This window comes from Natator depressus, chromosome 5 (genome assembly GCF_965152275.1).
Source record: "Natator depressus isolate rNatDep1 chromosome 5, rNatDep2.hap1, whole genome shotgun sequence".
In the NCBI taxonomy this organism is placed as follows: Eukaryota; Metazoa; Chordata; order Testudines; family Cheloniidae; genus Natator; species Natator depressus.
Window position 1 is genome coordinate 91556126 of NC_134238.1, and position 6000 is coordinate 91562125.

Consider the following 6000-nt stretch of genomic DNA (forward strand, 5'->3'; position numbering starts at 1 on the left):
TTTTAGTTTTGAAATGTTGCAACATGTTTCATCAATTTTGAAACTTGTTTTCAAAAATTTTCTAAACTAGAAAATGTGCTGGAACCAATCTTTTCCCACAAAGTTTTGGTTTTGATGAATTGGCATTTTCTGACTAAAAATACCTGACCCATTCTTGCTGCTACCCAGTTGCCCACTCCTGGGAGCAACTCTTTGTACGGGGGCAGGCACATGTAGGGAATAGGAAAAACCATGGCTCTTCCACATACCTACAGGCCCCAGAATGGGCTGGTGGTGTGGAGGTGAGCATGCTGCATCCTGATAAGCTGCTGCTGCAAATTACTCTCCACTAGTACAATTGGGACAGCACAATGGATTGCTTCTTAAAGGTGTAATGAAGAACTGAATGTGAAGGTCAGCCACTTGTATCTTTCACTGTTTGCCAGTATGGAAATATCCCACTCAAAGTTCTTTTTTTATTTCTAGCATATCTTATATTCCTTGCTAACATTTCAAACTACCTGATACATTTTAAACTTTAGCAGCAAGCATACAGGATCACCACTTCCCCCTCAGGATGCCCCAATAAATGAGCTTTTCTGATTTCAGTTGATTTTTCCTCCTGTTCAAATAACTATAAAAGCAACAGGTCAGGTAGAGTATTTCACATCTTTTATAAGTACATTATCTTTTATGCAAACAGCTCTGGAACACATTTGTTCTTTATACTTTCAATAGCTCCTTATCTATTAAAATCTTCAGCTTGTATATCTGAATTAAATGAGTCAGAGAAGTACAGTGCCAGCTATTTCTAATAACCATCTCAGTTCTTAGCAAGTTGATTACTTCTTGGCCCTGAATTCTAGTGAAACTTAAGTAGACTCATGCTAAGGCACTTGTTATATACAAATTCCAGATGCTTCTATTTTAAAGACTTCTTCACTACTTTTAAAAATGAGGTGCAATAATGATAAACAACTTGAAAGCGGAATGAATTAGCAACACCTAGCTTTAAAGCAATACAAAAACCTTCACATTTCTCTCCTCTTTTATTGGGAGAGCTAACTGATGCTCAAGTGTATCATTGAATCATACAAGCAAGATAAATATTTATAAGTGGGAAATTGTGTAATCTTTGAGAAATCCAGCATAGCACTTGCAGACATTTTTCTAAAAACTGACTACTGTCTCCTTTTTCTAAAAACTGACTATTGCTCCTGAATTACACACAAAATACACCTCAGTGTACACATGCAGCTGCCATTAGCATTAAAGGGACTTAGTCAAATGCAACTAATATTTTACAGAATCTCTTCAGAATATTTTTTGCAGTTTTTGTCTTATTCTGATGGATATTTGAAACTGGTGTTAAAAACTGAGTAATATTTGTTTATTTTTGACCAAAAAGGAAATAAAAGTCTAAGGTTGTGTAAGCTGATTTCTAAAATCATACTTACTACCCAGATAACACTAAAAAGCACTTTTCATTCAGTATTCCACAACATACCCAAGTCACTATATGAAGATACCTACACTTATTGAACCATAGGCTTCTCTTAGTTCTCAGTATGGGTTACACAAGGGGAGAATTTGGCACATAGTGTTAATTTTAAAATTAACACAGTCTGGAAATTATTTTTATATAATGGCACTTTAAAAAGCTAGCATACTGTCAGTCAATGTTTGTTTCATCTCTCTATCTGGGATATTTTTAATACAACCATCACTGTAGTGTTTAGGCACCATTTGAAAATAGCATTCCAGTGCAAGAAAATATATAAGACTATCATCCAGAAATATTAATTACCAATTGGAAAATTATGTAGCTCAACCATAACGTAATGCCATGGTTCATTACCTGCATATACTCTCTCCTCGTAGTGCCAGTGGTTACATGCAGATTCCAAATGACTTCATAAACACAGGAGCACCCACTGTTAAGCAGTGATTAATTCCTGCGAGACCATGTGATGCCCTGTAATTCTTTAATGGTGCCAAAGTGATATATGGCATGAGTATATACTTTGGCTAGCTCAGCAAAATGACCATGGGAAGTATCAGGGACATCTCTCCTTGGAGCACTCTATCGCGATTTAAATCACCTTGGAAAAAGAACTACAGCCAAGGTATTTGCACGTGCAGCGGCTCGGGTGGAGGGGGAGGGAAGAGCTGTTCTTAAAGATACATTAGTCCTTTTTATGTTACTGAGTTTATTGTGCAAAGGAAAATGGAATGCATGTCCTTTCATAGAAGGACTTGCACATCACCAAAGGCAGTGTTTTTTTCTCTTTCTGTCTTTTCTGTGCAGGGTTTACATTGCCTTTTATGTTTTCCTTGATACTTTATTTATCATAAAATGAGCTCCTTCTCTGCAGACAAACCAAAAGCCAGTTCCATCAAGAGCAACATGTGAAATGAATCCATTTAGAAAACCAAGTATGTTACTATAGCAATTGAAACTATTCAGTGATGCGCTCCAGATATAAATGAGCTAGTCAAAATGACACTGTGATGTCAGCTGGAGTGTTCTGGCTAAAATATATGGTCTTGATAATTGTCACAAGCATGATGATGAAGGGATTGGATAGGTTCTCTGTTTCCCCATAGCAGCAAATCCTAATCCCACTGAGCCAGATTCTACCACCCTGATTCATTCTGAGTAGCACTTTACTCCAACATGAGTCCTACTGAAATCAATGGGAGGCCTCTTGGAATAAGGTACTGCTCAGCACAAGTAAGGGTGGCAGTCTCTAAGCCTCAGCTAGTAGTCCTGATGAAATCAATGGAATTACTTGCATGGTAACATATTACCCAACTGGAATATGGGTAGTAGAATTAGGCCATATCGAGCACTTCAATGTCTGTTCTGCCACCCTTAATGAAGTTGAATGGTACCTTACTTTGCAAAATCAGTGGAACCACCTGAAGAGTAAGATGCTGCTCAAAGTGATTGAGGGCGGAGATTCAGCCCCATATACTGTTAATTCTTCAGGATAGGGCTATATTTTTATTGTTATATAAATTTCAATGCACATCAATACAAACATGATGTACAATACAAGAATATTATTACAGTACTAACAAGTGTTTGGGCTATGAGTGGGGAGTTTCACACAGACCTGGGAGGAAGGATTCCTCTTTATATGACTTTATATATAACATATTAAGTAAATTTAATGCTTGTGAAATTAAAGAACCAATAGTACTGGCTAGAGTGTGGCACCATGAAGACTGGTAAACATGAGGCCCCAAAAAGAGCTGGTGAAAGATAGCCTCTCCACAATCCTCCTTGAATCTATTTCAGGCCTTCAGTGTCTCTGAGCCTGTTACACAGAAAAGTTCTCTACAAGCATGGCCCGGAAAGCTGTGCCTTTGCACCTCAATCCTATTGTATTGGAATACCTTTGATATTGTAGTCAAGTGCTTGTCTTGATGGAGACATAGAGTCATGCCAAACCATGTGTTGATTTGTGATGTGGACAAACAGGGTAGGAAGAAAAACTCCAACTTCATTTGCTTTTGTGGCTTAAGCTGGTCAAATTTATTTATAGCTCAAGAGGTAAAAGGCTACATACACTGCATTAACCCAGTGAGCTGCTTTCTGTATCTTTGGTATTGGAAAATTATTTTGCTCGCTATAATACAATTTCTGATGTTGAAATGTATGTAATTTTATTTTTATTCCTAAGAAAATGATAATTTTCAGCTTTCGTAGTCAAGGTCTGTAAGGTTTTTAAACGTGTGTGATTGTATTTGGCAAAATTGAACCTTTCATGTTTGTTTAAAAGATATGTCAGTTGTCTTGAGGTTTGTTTGTTTTTTAAATTACTCTCCAGATTTTTCTTTGTTTGGAGAAGATCACAGTGTTAGGGGGTGTAATACTAAGAAAGATAATGTGTAAGTGGGAACCCCAATAGACAAAAGGTGTCCTTTTGTTAAAAGCTTCTACCACATAGGGATTCAGGAGTTTATGCAGCCTTTTGCGTCTGGGGGACAAAGGTTCAATCCAGGCACATCATAAGTGAGAATGAATTTGATGCTGTCCATCTAACTCCTAATGGATGTCCACAAAACAACCACAGGGCTGGTATGACTGGTAGTTTCATATCAAGGAAAACTCAGAAGAGGAATAAAAGTTCAGGACTGATGTGCACTGGCAGAACTCTGCAGTAGCTTTCAAACTGCCCTGCCTACATTTTGCCTGTCCTGAGCCAGTGCGCCCAAATCCAAACTCCAATCAACACAAAAGTTAGAAAGCTAACTCCCATCTACAGTGACCTCTTGACAGACAAATTATTGAAGGGCACATAGTTGGATCCATGGCAAACAGACATGGGTTGGTCAGTAGACACCTGTTTTAGAAAGAATACAGGTGGCTGTGTTGATTCACGTGGAAAGGAAAGTGTTCCTGATCTTTGTGCCTGACTCAGCAATCACCTTAATTCCTCATTCATGGCTGCACTCTGAACTGTATGATCATATAACCAGCGATGGCTAAGATGGCTCAGTGGTCCATCTCACAAATAAATTTTAAAATGAACTGGCCAGATTGAGTATAGGGCAGTGAATGGAGCGAAGGTAGAATCTAGCTATTGCAGGGTTTCCTGACATCTGTGGTATTTCCACCTCAAAATCTTCCTTTATGTTTTAGTTCCTTTCATGGTCTTCCCTGGCTAATTGATTATCAGTTCCTATGAAGTTAGCCAGGGAGCACTGTCTAGTTTGTGCAAGCCATTTGATTCTAGCTACTCATCGCCTTTAGGTGAGAGGTGAGGAAGGGTGGTGTTAGGCATATACAGCTATCGTAGCTGATCAAAGGAACATGTCAGCTGGGGAAGAGTCCTCTTCTGTAGGTGAGGATATTTTTTGAGCAATCAGTGGAACTACTTTACCAGTTTATTCTGTCTGTATTGGCATCTAATTTTCTGCCTACCCATTAGTCTGTTTTTATCAAGTATCAGTCAATCACCATGCTATCTAGTTGTGGTATCTAAAGGTTGATTATATTGTATGGCAAGTTCACACTGTAAAGAGACCAAAGGTGAAGTCAATGGGAGTAATGTTTAATATACTGTTCTATAGCAGCCAAATATTGCAATTGTCTTCCTCTGAAGTATGCAGTACAGGGGCCCCAGAGGCCCATGAAGGTCTTTTGGGCCAGCAATCTTACAGGCTATTTCTTACTCATTTGAATCCCTGACAGCCTTAAACATTTCTGTTTGGCTTGGTTGCAGGGTAACTAGTTCAGGTAATCTCCTTTCTTTTCCTAGAGAAGCCGTGGCCCTGCAGACTTTTTTTTCTTCTTTGTTACAGCTGACCAAATGTCAGGTTAACTTGTGGAAATCATTCCCATAGATGGGGTGCTTTTGTGTTAATTGGATGGAATAGCATTACAGGGTACTCACCAGGGTGCTTTCCTTTTCTAAATATATTTTTGCATTCCTTTGTAATTCTTATGGGTTTTTTTTACCCTTTTGTGATCTGAATAGATTAAAAAATAAAAAGAATGCTAAACAAAATTCACCAAAATTTTAAAAAATGCAAAAAAAACCCCTTTCTATTACTAATCGTGTCAATCATAGAGATTCTTGAGGAGCACATAGAATTATTTTCTTTTGAATTGTTCTGCGTGATGCAAACAGTGTGAGTTTCTGCAATTTTACTTTTATCTTGCTTTGAATGATGAGCTGACATTATGAAAGAGTAAGAAAAATAGCATTAGCTATTTGATGACTCATAGTCATGCCACAATTTTATTCATTGATTTATTCATTTAATTAAAAGCAATTTCAGGGCCTGATCCTGGAGCATGCTGAGTTCTTGCAACTCCCATTGAAGTTAGTTTTTGGTGAAGGGAGGAAAGACAAGAGTAGGGCTGTGTGAAATTCAGAGTCTGTCTACACTAGGCAAATGCACAGTTACAAGAGTAAATGGTGCAGGCAAGTATTGATTGTGCCATGGTGCTGTTAGAAAGTGCAGTATTTCCATGCTGCACACCTGAAATTAAATCCTGGTGCCAGT